This window comes from Triturus cristatus, chromosome 10, assembly GCF_964204655.1.
Source record: "Triturus cristatus chromosome 10, aTriCri1.1, whole genome shotgun sequence".
Lineage (NCBI taxonomy): Eukaryota > Metazoa > Chordata > Amphibia > Caudata > Salamandridae > Triturus > Triturus cristatus.
The window spans coordinates 1,057,013,995-1,057,032,888 of NC_140593.1; the positions used below are offsets into that span (position 1 = coordinate 1,057,013,995).

At 47.7% G+C, this 18,894-nt stretch overlaps 1 protein-coding gene across 1 annotated transcript in view; it reads left to right on the forward strand.

Moving 5' to 3' along the window:
* The window catches only part of LOC146796556 (cytochrome P450 3A21-like), a 248,516-nt gene that overhangs the window by 169,741 nt on the left and 59,881 nt on the right, over window positions 1-18,894 (forward strand). The window lies entirely within an intron of this gene.

An 18,894-nucleotide genomic window follows, 5' to 3' on the forward strand; every position in this document is an offset into this window, starting at 1 on the left:
ATTTGTACTGCATGGTTTTTTAGTCATAGCTGTGCTTCCTATGGGATTCTTCAGGATTGCAGGGTGCAGTACCTTATGTGACTGATGCAGGTCCCTTCAGACCTCCAGAGGAACATCTAGTGACAGCATGTGGTACTGCACCCTTTCCACACCAGCAGTGCCTAATGCACACCAGCAGGGTTCACTGCATGTGAACAGAGTTTCAGAACTTTCTGCTCACGAGCAGGGTGCATTCTTGGTACTTACTCTTAAAGTGTCTCCAAATGGAAGAACAAAAAAACACAAGAGCTCTAGGAATAAAAGTCTTGTGAGACACTGAGATTTCTGGGTTTCCATTTTATTTGGCAGAAGCGTTTGTTGAGCTCAGTGGCCGGGTAGCTGGGCCTGCTTCTGGTCCCTCCACATCCTTTAATGAGCCTCTGATCTGCTGTGTGAAAGTTAGAATCGTAAAGACCTGGTGAACACCTGGTACTTCATCATGATGATTTTAAAACCGAACAAAGTGTCATATTTTATTGCCAGTGTTTGCACAACATTTTGTGTTGTACTTCATACAGCCACTGTAGGCATGACACATCAGTTTGTATCTGAACCCTTATTTGTGTCTGGAAGTAGCAACATTTCCGGAGAGTACATCAGCAGGCCACAAATGTGACCTGTTATGCTGTTCATTATGATAACAGTGAGAACTTTTGCAGTAAGAGCAGAGAAGGTCCTGCACACCATTCATTTATTTGTAGTCCTCTCTGTAATGTAACAGACTGTGCACCTTTTACCCGGCCACAGTTGGGGACTCCATCAGCCTGTCTATGTTCCCTTTTCTTTGGGAAAGAGCCCCCCCACTGTTGTGTTTACAGAGAGCCCCCGCTATGGCTGCACAGTCTTGCGGGGACAACTAGTAACAGCCTGTGGCACTGAACCCTTTCCCTGCTTCGTAGATTTTTTTTTATTGCTTATCCTACTGTTGGGCCACAAGGAGCCGCACAGACCACATACTGGCTTCTGGTATGAAAAAGGCTGCTTTACTGAAGACAGGTGTACATCACATACATGTCACCTCAGGCCTTCGCCTCACAAAACAAGACCTCACTATTAGGCCTGGATGTAAAACTCTGCTCCGTTTGCAGAGTTTGTGGGATTTATCAGCTCCATGTTCCGCAGAGAACATGGAGTTACTGATAAATTCTGCAACCCGCAACGGAGCAGTGTCTTTTTCCCCATTGCAGTCTCAAAAATGTTATTTCGAGTGTGTGGAAGCGACTTGCTGCACACTCGCGAGCGGCCATGAGAATTTCTAGCAATTTGCAAGCGCCACTAGATTTGCAAGCCTCCCATGAGCTCCCGTTAGATTTTGCAGCCACTACCATGACTTTAGGTCATGCCAGCAGCTTCCGGCAGTTCGTTTTCGACGCACACGATTGCAAGTGAGCGCAATTGACCGCGGCAGCAACCTGGGAAAGATTTTCTCCTCAAGAAGCAGCTAAATCTCCTCAAAAAGACATTTGGAGTTAAAACCTTCTCTAAATGACAGTTCGCTTTGTTTTTTTTGTGCGAGGAGTCCTTTTTTTATTTTTAACTTTTTTTCCCAACACGAAGGAATTGTCCCGGTGTCTTCCCCTGTTCCTGTCCAGTAGGCTCCTCCCAGTGCTTTGACCATCTCCTGGTCACTTTTCATTCGAATTGGAGCTGAAAAGGATCACTCTCTGTTTCTGCTGCATATATACCATTGGGTTTAAGGACTTTGTATTTGAGATTTCACAAGAAAGCTAAAAAACTGTTGTTTAAAGGCTTTTGTTTGTTTGATAGAGGGTATGAATCAGAATGTATTTATATTTGTATTTGTTTTTTAAATTTATTGTGTTGGGGCGGTCTGCAGTTTCAGTAGGGGACTAGTTATTATTTTGCATATCATTTTTCTTCTTTTGTAAAGGAAACATGTTGCAGAGTTTAGTATATTTTCTCCATGTTTTTTAATAAATTTGCAATATTCCTTTTGTGGCCTAGTCTGTCAATAGGCCTTCCAGCCAGTAGCCCGGTACTAGTCATGGGTGCATAAAACAACTGTTTCTGTGGTGTGTGTTGAATTGTAGCATCATTTAGGCCACAGATGGCATTGGAATAAAATACAAAATGTATATTTTTGTGGTATTTCACTTTTTTTCAGCAAACTGTGTATAGGTGGGGCAATGCCTTTAGAAGATGTGCGCCGTTGTAAAAATTTTTAGCCCTTTTATTTTACATTTTTGGCATTGCTGATTTAATGCTGTGCTCTCTGTGTTACTGCTGGTCTCTCTAGGACTACCTTACCAATCCCTGTTTTGGCATCATCAATCTGTGTGTCCATGGCTACCCATGCATGCTCTACGTATCGTTCTTTATGTAAACGTACATCCCCCCTTCTTCGACACCCTCGCCGTCACCCTCATTGACACCATGTCCTTGCTGTGTATTTTGCCGTTTGTAACTAGCACCAGTACCTGGAATCAAGGTCGGCCTCCTCCGTCGATCCAGCTGCCCAACCACTTGTGAAAGGGCTCTACCAGCTGCTTCTGTCCAACATGTCCCTGTTTAGTTGTGACAATCCTGAAATGAGCTATGAACAAGTGTGTTATGGGAGCCTCCCTGCGCACACCTCGCCCACCAGCTGTCCTCATTCCCCTGTGGCTCCTCTACTATTTCCTTATCTTCCACACTCATTTCGTCATAATGTAACCTATGCTGCCCCTGCCAAAATCAGCTATCCCTGATGGCACTTGGTGTTATCAACAAACCTGCTGTCCACCTTTCTTGTCATACAGACTTTCCTCTCATCTATCCCTGATGGCACATGGACTTGTCAGCAAACCTGTCATCAACCTTTCTTGTTATACAGACGTTCCTTTCGTCCATTCCTGATGGCACTGTGGCCTTGCCAGCAAACCTGTCATCCACCTTTCTTGTCAAACAGAGGTTCCTCTCCGATGGAGGACAGGGAGCCTAGTAAGCCTTCCTGCCTCGACCCCCGACTGAAGCCATTTGACGCAGCCGCTCAATAACTGAGAGGCCGCATTGACACATCCCGAGTGGTGCACCACCCCAGACCGTCATGTGGCAGAGTTATCAGCGTCCCAAGGTGCTATCCGGCTCACCGCCTGAGACCCTGCCATATCTTCTTCTCTGGGTTTGTGAGCCATGTAAGACTCTCCCCAGTCCGCATGTCAGCCATGGCGCTGTCCCTAAAAAAGAAAATGCAGATCCAGCGTGCTGACGTTAGGATCCCTCCCTCTCTGTCTTTCACCTTGATATGCCACCCATAGCCAACCCCCCGTGTCCTGTCCTAACTAACCTCCCTACCCTGCTCGAAGGCCACCGCAATTAAGACAGAGGCCAGACAATCTATGTATTGCTGGGTCCCCTCCCCTAGCCAGAGCGCCCCAAGTTCTACTTGCTCCATACGTTACCTATCTATACCCCGCCCCAATCCCTTGTCCTCACTCCAGATACCCTGCAGTGCTTTTGGTCCCCTCTTGGGCTATCTCCCTGCAGCCAAAGACACCGGGGATCCTAGTGCCATCATCCCCCCTCCACCCTTACTGCTCCCTCCATCACCCCAACATTTGTGCAGCAGGCTTACCTTTAAACCCTTAGTCTATCGCTCTGAGGCAAACAGCTCATCCCTCCCCATCTCCCCACCCTCCTCCCTCAACCCCTTTATTCATTTAATTTTCAACATATGTTTATTAGCATTTATAACTTGAGGCATTTATATACACACATTTCTCAGTTATTCACTTTACATTGCTGAATTGGTATTCTTCTGTAGGCATTTCCATACACATTTCAGCCTGATAACCCATCTTAAAACCACTTCTCATTTCCCCGGATCGATCTTTACTCTTTCTAGATTTTATCCATCATTCAATGATACATTGCAGACATCTTTTCCCTGGACAATGCCTACCACTACTTCTTGGTCCCATCCCAGTATCTGGACTCCAGCCACAGACCAGGGCTCAGTACTGTCCTCATCAAATCAAACTCAGTATTTAAAATGTAAACAATGAGCCCAACATCGTGCAGAGGGGGGTCACAGGGTACCGAACTCTAGGGATGTGTCATCATTCTTAGCTTCTAAGCTTTACACCCCAACTTTTACGTATCTTCCCAGGGGGGGTCTTCTCACTTCTTGCTTCCAACCATATCTGAACTTATGGCTCTGTCTCCGTTTAGAGGTGTCTATGTTCTTTGCACTGCCGTCTACCTGCACCCACTCGTCCCGAACCTAGAGTGGCCATCTACTATAGTAAAGGGTGAGCTACCCACTATCTCTCCCTGTCTCTCCTTTCGTATCCTGCTCTGGTTCTGGATTCTCACAGGCCGCTAAGGCTTCCCTCCATAAATCTGCTATGGGCTGTCTCCTTATGCCCTTCGATTCCTCCCAACTCAGGGCTTTGCCCTCTGCTCCGGCCCAGCTAATCACATCCCGGATCCAGCTGGCTACCCTCAGCCCAAATGAGGACTTCCATTTAAATGCTATCTGTCACTTGGCAAGTCCCAAGGCCAAATCAATCAGCCTATTTCCAACCTTTTGTTTAATTGGTCGTGGGAAAAGCCCCAGCAAACAAGTCTCTATCATGGGGGCTAGCTCCCTTCCCTGTGCGTCTTTGATCTTGGCTAAAATCTCCACCCAGTATATATGTATGATACCGCAGTTCCACTTCATGTATATAAAGTCAGCGTCCTCATGGGCACATCTCGGGCAATTCCTCACTTCCCCACCATACATTACGTTAAGTCGGTGAGGCGTCATATATGCCATGTGTATGTAATTGAACTGAGTATATTTAAGTCTGGTGTCCCGGGATATCTTCTTGGGAGATCGGAGGACCTTACTCCATACTACCTCTGTAAGCGCTCTATCTATCACCCTTTCCCATCTCACATGAAGCTCCCCCAATGGAGTAGTGGACGAAGAGGCCAAAGCCTCGTGGTGCCACTTCACCTGGTGCCTTGTAGTACCCAGCATGAGTAGTGCATACAGTACTGGGTGAGTCGCTGGCTCCTCCCTTGCCCCACACCTGATCAAAAGTACGGACCAAAGCCTCATATTGTGAATACTGTCCTGGGGGAAGACCATTGCTATCCATCAAATCAGCAAACGGGATTAGCGAACCATCTTGGTAGCAGTCTCCCACCGAATCTAAGCCCACCTTCATCCATGGTGTCATCTGCTCAGTCGTGATCGTCACTGGATCCCCATGAGGGAGCCCAACTAATGGCAGCGAAGGGGTTCCCTCAACCCTTTTAAAAGATTTTCTCACCACTCCCCTCCTGGGCCTGCAGGGCTGTGGTACTGAAAGTGCCCTCGACCTTCCCCTGATGTCCCAGTTGGGCCTTGACCCCACCCCCCTCCCTGCTTATAAATAACCGTGCAGCCAAAGCGCTGGGCCTTTCTCAGCACATGAGCCACATGCTCCTCTTGAGTTAGAAACCTATGCAACCACTTTTTTCAGCATGTTCCTTTTTTTGGTATAGTATGCACTTATTTTCTAAATGATCCCTCCTCTGCAAACAAAAAAAAATCAAAAACATTGTCACTAAGAATGCCAATAGGCCTAACTTACACAAATGTGAGACCATTTCCATTACAAATGCTTGTTCTGTTTCCCGATTACCTGGCAGCAGTGCAAGCACATAGGCATTTCTTGGAAGGGATAAGGAAGCTCTGAAAAGCACAAATTTGCTACATGCTGTTAATCCAGGTGAAATCAAAGGTAATACATGAGGGCTGTGCCCTCTTCTTCAGATAGGTCAGCCATCTGGGCCTGGCTAGAAGAGAAGAATATCTCAACTGCAAAAGGAGAGACTGGCAGCAAACTAACACAAGACACACATCAAAGGCCAGTAGGAGGACACAACAAACTGATGCTCAATTATGGCAGAATGTGTAGCAGCTGTGGCAGCCACAGAAGCCCTGCCCTCTGATAAGTCGAGTCAGTCTTATGATCCTGAATCATCATTATAGGATAACTACGACAAGCCAACCGGACTGAGAAGAGGGATGGAGGTTAATTCATGACCTCAGACTATGTAATATATCAACAGACCAACACACTAGAATGTGAAGCCTGACAAAAATCATATCTACAATGCAAATGGTAAATTTGTGAATGCCAGCAGATACTTGTTAAGGGACATTAATAACAAGCTCTGGTGTTCCCTTGGCCCCTACCAAATGGAATCACATAGGAACAGTTCTGAACAGAAATATGAGGATCTGTCATATTTAAGGTCACGTGTAAGTTTCCCTATTTTCTGTGTGACATAGGCAGCTGTGGAGTGAGCAGGGCTAACTGCGGACACAGCGAGGTTCCAGGTAGGGGAGTAATTGGCCCTAGCTAATTTAAAAAAGCTAACCAACATTTGGAGGGAAGCACTAGAAAAGCTTGCAATGGAGGAAGAGATAGGATAATTCATTCATATGAGGCATAAGAACAAAACTCCGGGGACAGTTGGTCTACCATTTCATTTCTATGACCCATTTACATCTCGGCTGTGTCCGCAACTCCTAGAACTACACAACAACTGCAGAGGGTAACTCATCCAAAATATTTGAGGGAAGCTGTAATTGTAGTTCTAACCAAGCAGAGTATAGACTTGTTAGATAAAGCATTGTATGAGCCATTAGCATTACTAAATGCTGATTACACGATTTATGCACTCTGAACATAATGGCTTCGTGCCAGGTCTCAGAACACCCTAAACCTTATAAGACAGCTTCCAGGCCTAACAAAGGTCCTTGTACAATATTCATTGGCCTGAGTGGGGATGCTTGATGTAGAGAAGGCCTTTTAATCCCTTGGTTGATCTTAACTAAAGATAGCCATAGGGGGGGAGTCATACAAAGTTTGATGTAGCTGGTGTAAACAGACACTGTGGCCAGACTACGAAAGTGGGCAGTATATTCAGGAGAATGGACAGTAAAGAGGGGCATGAGAAAGGAATGCTTTCTTTCACCCATCTGGTTTGTGCCGGCCCAAGAGCCGGTAGCAGAACACTTCCAGTGATATGGAATAGTGAATGGATTAAATATAGTGGATGCCAGCATATGATATCTTTGTGTGAGTATGATATCCTATTTCTTAAGACCCAAGAAACACAAATGCTGCAAATAAAACAACATTTAGATAGATTATGGGCAACATGTATCAACCAATTTTTCCTTCTTGTGAAGCGGCTCGTTTGTGAATGCAAAAAAGGCTATTTACATGTATTAAACCCTATTTTGTGATTCAGTAACCTGTTACTGAATCGCAAAATGGGTTAGCATTTGGAAGGGGCGTGTTCAGGGTGCCCCTTCTAAATAGCGAATTGCAGCGGTATGTATGAATGTTTTATAACCGTGAATGGGGTCGCAAAACATTAGCAATTTACCACCAACTTCAAGTTGGTGGTAACCCATGCACAAATGTGAAGGGGTCCCCAAGGCACCCCTTCCCCACAGGGAATGGTGGCGGAAATGTTTTTTTAAGAGCAGGCAGTGGTCCATTGGACCACTGCCTGCTTTTAAAAAAAGAAAAGAAAACTTTTGATTTTTGTTTTTAAACACAACCCGTTTTCCATTAAGTAAAACGGGCTGCCTTTAAAAAAAAAATGCTTGTTGTATTTAAAAGCAAATACAGACATGGTGGTCTGCTGACCCCAGCAGACCACCATCCCCGTAATTTTTGCGATTCTCAGGGGTCGCAAATTGCGACCTCCCTTAATAATAATAATGAGGTAGGTCGATATGCGAGCCCCTACAAATCGCTAAATGAAACTCTAGGAGTTTCATATATTTGAAATAGTGAATACCTAATTGCGATTTGCTGGAAATCGCAATTAGGTAATCGCTATTCCAAATTTTGATACACATGGCCCTTAGTGACCTCACTGCATTGAACAAAAACAGTCGAACAGCAATGGGATGTTCCAGACCCTTTAACGCCTGCACCCATGTCTTACAGATGCCGGTGGTACAGATTTCCCACACAGACATATATTTAATAGAGTGTAAAATCCTTCAAGCTGTGCTTGCATTTATGGTATGTTATGTTAAGAAATTTTGTAAAACACACTTTTTCCCAGAAAAGGGCGTCCTGATGCTAGATTACAAAAATGTAAAACCAGATAAGTTAGAGAGAAAGGGGGCTTAAGAAGAAATAAAACCCAGCTTTTTCTAAATTGGTGAAAGTTGGATTCGAGGTGGCTATTGAGCAGGAACTCGCTCCATGTTTTTTAGATCCAGTTAGGAAATGGCGAGACTGCCACACCGACTGCAATAAACGCATGGTACAAACAGTAGTCCAGTATTGTCCAGGACTTCTGTGCAGTTTTGGATGATGATCCCCCTGTCAATGATAGACATGATAGAACTGTACATAATGATACTACTAGGCAGGTTGCTATCTTCCTTTAATATTTTACCAGTGGCATTACCATAGTCATCATTTAGAAACATGGACGCCCTCTTGTCAGCAATTTGAAAATATAGAAGAACTAGGGTAGCACTTGACGAACTAAGAGTCCCACAATGGAAGGGAGACTGGGAGCTCCTATTTATGAATACTACTGCATAGCATCATAACTCCATTTTTTTGCAAAATGACTTCCCCACTCCGATGAACCAAAAACGGAATACCTAATGGTGGGAATAGCACCAGACACTCTGTAGGGCGCGATATATGTTGCAAGAACTGAGGGCAGGCAAATGCCTCAACTAGCGACGGTGGTAGCACGGTGCTGGAACAGATACACTAAGTTGAAGAGAGTTAAATATACAGCTCGGAAATTCTCTTTAGCTATCTAACCCCCTGGGCTGGCACTTGCTTAGAGTTTGCGGTGGACCAATGAAGAAACCTTTGCTTAAAACAACAGGCGATATGTATTCAAAGGTATTGTTAGAATTGGGAATCTCTAGTTGGCACAGGTATGCACTTGCGACAAGCAGGGACTCTCAATTCTAAGTCAGAGTAAGGGGATCACCCTTTCAAATAACCCCTGCTCACCCTTTAGGTAGTGTGGCGCAAGCAGTCAAGACTATTCTCAGGGCGTCATAGGTTAAGCATTTGTGAACACATACAGTAATACAATGACACAACACAAATGGACACCAGTCAAGGTTGTATCAAAAATAATTCTCTTTATATAAGGCTTAGCACAAGACCAGAATAACGATTAAAATGACCACAGTATTATTTCAAAGTTCAATGTTCTTGTAAAAAGGCTTAAAATACAAACCTAGGCTTCTTTTAGTCAATTCTGCTTCTTTTCAGGCTTTGTACGGTTCGTACCTGGGTGTGCGACTCGTCCGCATTAAAAACAAGGAAAGTACGAGTCAAACAATCGGTGCGGACTCCGGGGTCCGTGACGCGCACGCTGTGGTGTGAACAGAACAAAGTACATTAGGTTCGTGGAGTCGGCGACAGACAGTGCGGGACAAGTTGATGGGTCCGGGTCGTAGTCCGGCCGCGTATTCAGATGCTGGTCGGGTCGCGGCGTCGGGACGCGGTGTTGGTACGGGACCTTCAGGGATACGTGCGGATGGCCCGGATCAGCTTGCAGAGTCCGTGGCGTTCGGCGTTCGAGCCGTACCTTCGGTGCGGATAGGCGGCGACACTTCTCGGCGCCGTACAGCGTACGGGGAGGATCAGCGTACTGCGGCTTCTCGGCTCTGAGTACGGCACGGTGCAGTACGTTAGCAGCGTACGGACCGTACCTGCGGGTCGATGGAGCTTGGGTCCGGCGTACAGGGTTCGGCAGCCAGTGTTGTACGTCTCGAATCGGCGGGGAAGGTTAGGTGCAATGCGGCCGGGAGGGATACGGCGCGTACTAACGCTTTTGGATCAGCGTAGAGGCACGGTGCCGGGCGGCAAAGACACGGCTTCTCGGCGGATGGGGTACGAGGCGTACTGGGGCCAAATCCAGCGGGAAACAAGCACAAATCGTCCAGGCAACTCAATTTTGGAAGGCAGATGAGTCCAATGGTCCTGGGACAAGCTCTTCTTCCAAGCCCTTGGAGATAGTTGAAAAACAAAGTGCAAAGTCTCTTTCAGTCTTTTCCTCTCCTTTCTCAGCAAGGCACCAACTGCAGGCCAATCCCCCAGGTCAGGGAAAGTTACTCCTCCTTCAGCTTCTTCCAGGTCCTTCTGGTCAGGCAGAGTTCCTTCCTGGTTCAATCAGGATCTGATTTCTTAGGAGCAGGGCTCCTACATTTATACCAAGTTTCTTTTGTCTTTACAGGCCAGGGGGGCCTTTGCATAATCCCAGTCCAGTTCTTTTCAGTGAGGAGCACTCTGTTGCTGGGACTCTGGCTTTTTCTTTCACCAGGCAGGGCAGAGACATCAGATGCTCCCCAGGGGGTGGAGCCAGCATTGTGGTGGCAGAGCACTGCCCTATCCAGAGTCAAGGTGCACTCCTCCCACCCATCCTGGTGTAATCTCTCTATTCACCACCTGGTAGCCCCAGCCTGTCTCCTGGAACTTCCCAGCCCTGTCACTCAAGCTACACACAAAGAAGATAGCCCTCCCCTCCAGAGGCGGACTGAAATGGTTAGGCACGCAAAGGCTAACTTTCTAAAAGTAGCATTTGCAAACCCAGGATATTAAAATAACCTTTGCTAAAAGATGTATTTAATTATTCTGAGTTCAGGCATACTTAACATGAATTTCTACCATGCTTCCTGAGCCTGCTAGGATTATAGAGTGTTATAATCTAGCAGCCCATTCTGGCCTATGGAGAGCAGGTAGCCTTACAATAGTGAAAAACGAAAATGGCTGTAATTCACTATTAGGACATGCCACACACCTCAGGGCATGTCGTACCTTATCATTACAATGCACCCTGCCCTAGGGCCTACCATAGGGGTGACTAATATGAAGGTAAGGGAAGGTTTAGGGACTGGCAAGTGGGGACACTTGCCCAGTCAGCATGACAGTACCAGACTGCATGCAGGTTCTGCAATGGCAGACCTTAGACACATTTTACCAGGCTGCTTCTGTGGGTGGCACAACCAGTGCTGCAGGCCCTCTAGCAGCATTTGGATATACAAGCCCTTGGCATCCCTGGTGCACTCTGCTAGGGACTGATAGTAAACCAAATAAGCCAAACATGGAAGTCAATTCACATAATACATTTTCCCATAGGGAGAGCATATGCACCTTAGCACTGGTCAGCAGTGGGAAGGTGCCCAGAGTCATAAAACAGCCAACACCAGGTGAAAAAAAATACATTAGGAAGGCAAAAAGTTTAGGGATGACCCTGCAAGAAGGGCCAAGTCCAACACAACCCCCTTCCAGCCAAAACGCAGGGTAGACCAATCACCACCGTGATGGTCTTCCCTGCTTGGGGCGATAGAACAAGGACCTGGCCCGCAACTGCAGGGGCAGACTCCAGTTCTACACCAATCTGAACCTTTTGGCATCCCTCTGTCCATACTCTCAGGGCTCACCAAGCCAATCCATGGGGAACCCTTCTCCTCACCTGTGGACACCACCTGTGCAACACCTAACCTTAACTGGCCCACAGGTGTGTCCCAACAGACATACAGCAAAATGCTACAGTGGCCACTGACAGTAGTCAGGGATGAGACCCAGGCCGTATGCCTCTCCGGGCTCTCAAACCTCTGTGGCGCCAGGGAGCGGGGGCAGTAGCCCCAGGTGCTTGGCACCCTTTGTCCATTCTCCCCCTTGTCAGGTCAGGTATGACATCCTGGCACTGACCCACCAGCCCCAGGACTGTACCCGGTGGCTGGACCAAAGACTGGAATGGCCTCTCCCACACCCGGTCCTCCCTCTTGGGGCTCTGTACCCTCCCACCTGGGGTGGTACCCCCTTCCAGAATTGCCAGGGCACCTGAGGCAGGTGTCCTGCGCAATTCGCCCACCAGTTCAGGGGTTCTATCCTACAACTGGGCGTCCAGGTCAGGGGGGACACCCTGAACCTGGCCCTCCAACCTAGGGTCTAAACCCTTCAGTTGAGCCGGGGTCAGAGGCGAGGACTCCCTCCCTCTGCACCCCCTTCCAGAGTACTGCCCACCCCCAACTGGCGTGGCACCCCTAGAAGCAACATGGGTCAGGACACTGATTACAGTTGTCCCACCCACCAGGTCAGACAACACCTGAACCTGGCTTCCCAACCCTGGGTCCAACCCATGCGGTTGAACGCTCGCCTGGCGCACCAGGACTTCCCGGGGAGCACGCATGCCCCCCCTGAGGGTGACACATAACTCATGTGTCGTGTGACAGTCTGCCTGGCGCTGATCTCCCGACCCCTGTCCATCTGACAGTGCCTGAAGATCCCCCAGGACAGAAGTGGTGTCACCATGGTCATTCACTGGTGACGCAGCCCTTCTGGCTGGCCCCTGACCCACTGGTTCTTCCACTGGGGACTCTTTCCCCCTCTCACCCCTCACTCTGGACTTCTGCACCCTCCCAACTGGAGCGGTACTGCCAGACACCAGAACCGAGGGAGGCCTGCTTACAGACACTCCTCGTCCACTAGACACTAGGGGATCCTCCTCAACGGGCGGACCATAAGGACAGCCTAGGCTCCCTGCCTGGTGTTCCCTTAAAGAACCATCCAGGCTCTGAGACTGGGTTTCGGGCACCTGGGGGCACGCAGCCCCACACTCACTCCTTCTCCACTGAGACAGGACGTGAGCCCCTACACCCCTCACTCTACCAGGGGACCTAGCTGGGCTACTCTGCACCACTTCCACCACTCTGGGTTGGAAGATACCTGAGCCACTCCCCACGGGGTCACTCCCCAATGCCTCTCCCGACCCTCTGGAATCCACCCAAAGGTCTGCCTCCAATGTGGGCTCTCTGCGGTCAGAGAACTCACCCTCACACAGGTGTTGGCATAGCTCTGGAAAACAGGGACTTACAATATGCTCTCCCACAATTGGATCACACAGCCCCCTAGCAGGGTTAACCAAACTATCCTTCACCTTACCATCCCATGCCTCGCACATGTACTCCACACCACTCTCCTGAGACTGGCTAGACAGTATCTGACTGTCTCTGTCACACAACCCACATTCTTCTGGCCGGTCTTCACACCCACCCACCAGGACTTAAATTTTGGGGGAACCCCTCTCCCTGTACCTCTCAGCTAGAGTCAGTAGAGTGTCCCTCCCTCCACTAGGACTATGAACCCCTGCGCCAGTTACCCTATTCCCTTCAGGGATACTGCGCTCTACTGGAGCTACCTCATGCCCTTGAACCTCCTGGTGTATGTTAACCCCCTCCTTCAAATCAGGCGCCACATCTCTGGGTGTGCGTACTACTCTCTCAGCACTATAAAATTCAATATTGCTGCCACCAGAGGGAGAGCGGTCTAAACTCTTGGCCTTGAGATCCAACTCCCTCATCTTTACCTCATGCTCCATGGCCAACCTTTGTCTTTTCATTTCCATTCGAAGTTTTGCCATCTCCACTTCGTGTGCTCTTGCAGCCATCCTGTCGGCCATCTCCTTTGGCGACAGGCCTCTGCCAGGCTCAGAAGCACCTTCTGGGGGTATCACCTCCAGCACATTCTCTGGGAACTTGGATTTGTACCAGGCCCTCAGCGCCTTTGTGTACTGCTCCTTGTTTTTCAATCTAGTTTGTTTAATTCTGTACTTGGAGAGGTATCCTTTCAAGACTTCACTTGTGCACTTCAGCAGTGCCCTCTCCTCCCAATCTATGTCATCAACTCCAGAGAATATAGAGGACGCCCTGCCTCCATTGACTGAGCTAGGCATGGTGTCTTAAAGTGGAGATTCTTCAGCAAAAACAAAAATCACTACTGCGTGGCTGCGTTATCAGTCTGAACTCACTATGTGGTGTTCACTCAATTACTGTACATGAATCACAAATGCAAATTCAAATCCTCACCGCTGACCACCAATGTTAGAATTGGGAATCTCTGGTTGGCACAGGTATGCACTTGTGACAAGCAGGGACTCTTACTTCTAAGTCAGAGTAAGGGGATCACCCTTTCAAATAACCCCTGCTCACCCTTTAGGTAGTGTGGCGCAAGCAGTCAAGACTATTCTCAGGGCGTCATAGGTTAAGCATTTATGAACACATACAGTAATACAATGACACACCACAAATGGACACCAGTCAAGGTTGTATCAAAAATAGTTCTCTTTATATAAGGCTTAGCACAAGACCAGAATAACAATTAAAATGACCACAGTATTATTTCAAAGTTCAATGTTCTTGTAAAAAGGCTTAAAATACAAAAATAGGCTTCTTTTAGTCAAATCTGCTTCTTTTCAGGCTTTGTACGGTACGTACCTGGGTGTGCGACTCGTCCGCATTAAAAACAAGGAAAGTACGAGTCAAACAATCGGTGCGGACTCCGGGGTCCTTGATGTGCACGCTGCGGTGCGAACAGAACAAAGTACCTTAAGTTCGTGGAGTCGGCGACAGACAGTGCGGGACAAGTTGATGGGTCCGGGTCGTAGTCCGGCCGCGTATTCAGATGCTGGTCGGGTCGCGGCGTAGGGACACGGCGTTGGTACGGGACCTTCAGGGATACGTGCGGATGGCCCGGATCAGCTTGCAGAGTCCATGGCGTTCGGCGTTCGAGCCGTACCTTCGGTGCGGATAGGCGGCGACACTTCTCGGCGCCGTACAGCATACGGGGAGGATCAGCGTACTGCGGCTTCTCGGCTCTGAGTACGGCACGGTGCAGTACGTTAGCAGCGTACGGACCGTACCTGCGGGTCGATGGAGCTTGGGTCCGGCGTACAGGGTTCGGCAGCCAGTGTTGTACGTCTCGAATCGGCGGGGAAGGTTGGGTGCAATGCGGCCGGGAAGGATACGGCGCGTACTAACGCTTTTGGATCAGCGTAGAGGCACGGTGCCGGGCGGCAAAGACACGGCTTCACGGCGGATGAGGTACGAGGCGTACTGGTGCCAAATCCAGCGGGAAACAAGCACAAATCGTCCAGGCAACTCAATTTTGGAAGGCAGATGAGTCCAATGGTCCTGGGACTCAGTTCAGGGGGCAAGCTCTTCTTCCAAGCTCTTGGAGATAGTTGAAAAGCAAAGTGCAAAGTCTCTTTCAGTCTTTTCCTCTCCTTTCTCAGCAAGGCACCAACTGCAGGCCAATCCCCCAGGTCAGGGAAAGTTACTCCTCCTTCAGCTTCTTCCAGGTCCTTCTGGTCAGGCAGAGTTCCTTCGTGGTTCAATCAGGATCTGATTTCTTAGGAGCAGGGCTCCTACATTTATACCAAGTTTCTTTTGTCTTTACAGGCCAGGGGGGCCTTTGCATAATCCCAGTCCAGTTCTTTTCAGTGAGGAGCACTCTGTTGCTGGGACTCTGGCTACTTCTTTCACCTGGTAGGGCAGAGACATCAGACGCTCCCCAGGGGGTGGAGCCAGCATTGTGGTGGCAGAGCACTGCCCTATTCAGAGTCAAGGTGCACTCCTCCCACCCATCCTGGTGTAATCTCTCTATTCACCACCTGGTAGCCCCAGCCTGTCTCCCGGAACTCCCCAGCCCTGTCACTCAAGCTACACACAAAGAAGATAGCCCTCCCCTCCAGAGGCGGACTGAAATGGTTAGGCACGCAAAGGCTAACTTTCTAAAAGTAGCATTTGCAAACCCAGGATATTAAAATAACCTTTGCTAAAAGATGTATTTTATTATTCTGAGTTCAGGCATACTAAACATGAATTTCTACCATGCTTCCTGAGCCTGCTAGGATTATAGAGTGTTATAATCTAGCAGCCCATTCTGGCCTATGGAGAGCAGGTAGCCTTACAATAGTGAAAAACGAAAATGGCTGTAATTCACTTTTGGGACATGCCACACACCTCAGGGCATGTCCTACCTTATCCTTACAATGCACCCTGCCCTAGGGCCTACCATAGGGGTGACTAATATGAAGGTAAGGGAAGGTTTAGGGACTGGCAAGTGGGGACACTTGCCCAGTCAGCATGACAGTACCAGACTGCATGCAGGTTCTGCAATGGCAGACCTTAGACACATTTTACCAGGCTGCTTCTGTGGGTGGCACAACCAGTGCTGCAGGCCCACTAGCAGCATTTGGATATACAAGCCCTTGGCACCCCTGGTGCACTCTACTAGGGACTGATAGTAAACCAAATAAGCCAAACATGGAAGTCAATTCACATAATACATTTTCCCATAGGTAGAGCATATGCACCTTAGCACTGGTCAGCAGTGGTAAGGTGCCCAGAGTCATAAAACAGCCAACACCAGGTAAAAAAAAATACAGGAGGAAGGCAAAAAGTTTAGGGATGACCCTGCAAGAAGGGCCAAGTCCAACAGGTATGCTTAGGAGTTTTGGGGGGTGCACGATCCGCACAGGATACCACCAAGGCAACTTTTGCCTTGGGGCATTGATGCACGCTGCCAAGGCCACATGGTACAGTGGCAACACGGAGCAGCCAACAGGCCAAATGTTACAAGCAAGACTGACGTGGGGAACAGGACGTAGAATAGTGTTCCATTTATAGAGTAAGATTATGGAGGTCTTTGGCCAAACACCCTCTGGATTAAAGACCCCTGGGAAGAATTCTTGAATAAGGAACTGAGTGATGATGACTGGGACAAAATAGTGGTGTACGTGGCATGTGTTGTTTCCAAACAGAGTTTATTCATACTGGTTCAGCCCAGTTCCCTGCATAATGATTGCGTCACTTCCTTCAGCATTCACAAGTTCAGGTGATGTCCCCAGATGTCATTCGTCCAATGCAGACCACTACGCATGGGGATATCCCCTCATACTTGAGTAATGTACTTCTATAGCTGTAGAGGTTAGCGAAGATACCAAGGTGACGAAGGCCCTGGAGTAATTCTACATGGGGGAGTAAAGGAGGAGTCCAAGAGAGGCTTTGTTAATGGGCCTTGTTACTGGAAAATGCAGAATAACAATGTAATGGATGTCAGCAGAGGCCCCTTCGGTCAGGGTGTGGAGAGCGGCTGAGAGAAGGATTCAGTACTCTGTAGCCATGAGAAAGGCGCCACGTGCTGGACTAGAGGTGTGGGGGCCACATTAGAGGCTGGGATGAGAGGCCCCTGTGAACAAGCTCAAGCTCCTAATGTGCTTCTCCCCAGGAACAACACTGTCTGACACAGGAAGTGCTGTAAGAAGCAGTGAACTGGAGGGGGCCTGACATCAGCTTCTGTTTCAAGTGCTCACCGCTCATGCTCACCCCCATTACAAGGTGTAACACAAAAGTAGATTATGATGATGATAATGGTGAAATACAAAAAATGTGAGTGTAATTGTGCAATTTAAAAGTGTTTGGAAATATTGAGGGAAGATATCTGTAATGTACTGTTTTGTTATTGAAACATAGGTTGCTAAAAAAACAAGCATTTGCAATGTGTCTCGCATTTGTAAAAGTTAGAGCTATTTGCGTTGTTACTGTCTATCTCTTTTACCTATGAGTTTTGGTTTGGAGTGAGGTTGATGTATGAATAGAGACGCATCTGAAGTACTGCCTAGAGGACTAAGAATGAGGAATTACCACTAGGACCAGAGGAGCAGCTGCAGCACTGTCGAGAGAACTATGATTGAGGAATTACCACTATGACCAAAGACTCTGGTCCAACACTCCCTAGAGGAGCTAGAATGAGGGAGTTATTGTCTACATGACTAAGTGTGAGGAATTACCAGTGGAAGCAGAGAAAGAGCAATTAACACTGTATAGAGGACTAAGAATGAGGAATTACCGCTAGGAGCAGAGACGCAGCTGGTAGCACTGTCTAGATGACTTAGAATAAGGAATTACAGACAGGACCAGAGTAGCAGCTAGCAGCACTGTGTCCAAGACTTAGAAGGAGAAATTTCCAACGGGACCACTGTAGCAGCTAATAACACTGTCTGGAACACTTAGAATGAGGATTTACCAATGTGACCAGAAAAGCAGCTAGCAGCATTGGATAGAGGACTTGGAATGAGGAATTACCGACGGGCCCAGAGAAGCAGTTACCAGCAGAGCCTAAAGGACTTAGAATGAGGATTTACCACTGGAAACAGAGACACAGTCGCAGCCCTGCCTAGAGGACTCAAGCCATGGGAATTACTGACGGTACCAGAAAAGCAGCTGCAGCACTGCCTAGAGGATTTAGAATAAGGAATTACTGATGAGACCTGGGAAAAAGCTAGCAGCACTGTCTAGAGGACTTCGATTGAGGTATTACCAATGGAACCAGAGAAGCAGCTAGCAGCACTACCTAGAGGACTAAGAATGAGGATTTACCACTAGGAACAGAGACAAGGCTGCAGCAATGCCTTAAATGTGGGAATTACCATTAGGACCTGAGAAGCTTGTTTTGTTCTTGATTGCTTGGACGGTAAGGCAGTAACTTCCTCGTTTACTTGGAGTTTTTGCCTTTGCGAGGGCTGGCTTTGTTTTTAAGGCTAGCTTTGTCCCAGCTGATTTGATTTTTAATTGTTTGGTAAACTGTGATTCCAGAGACCTCTGACCTTCCTCAATCGGCCCCTATTGTAATAAACAATGGTAGTTTATGCCATTTATCATAAAAAATTAATTTCTTTCTATTTTCCATGAATTAACCTAATTTTTCTGCTTTACCTTGCTTTACCTTAGAGTCAACATTTGTATTTGTAATGAGGCGCTAACTGCCAACCACCCAGAACACTCACATATAAATATCCTACCACAATAAACACAGCTCCAACACTCTATGCAATATCACCTCAACACTGAAAGTAAATAGCACGCAACTCCTGTCCCTTCTTAAAAATAAAAACAACACACGGAACACAAGAATAGTATCACATACTTGCTGTGGCTGGCATGCTTCAAAGATTATTTTACAATGATCTGGACTAATAATGTGAACCAATTGTATCCTGTGTCATGTTTCTATATGATTTTTAGCT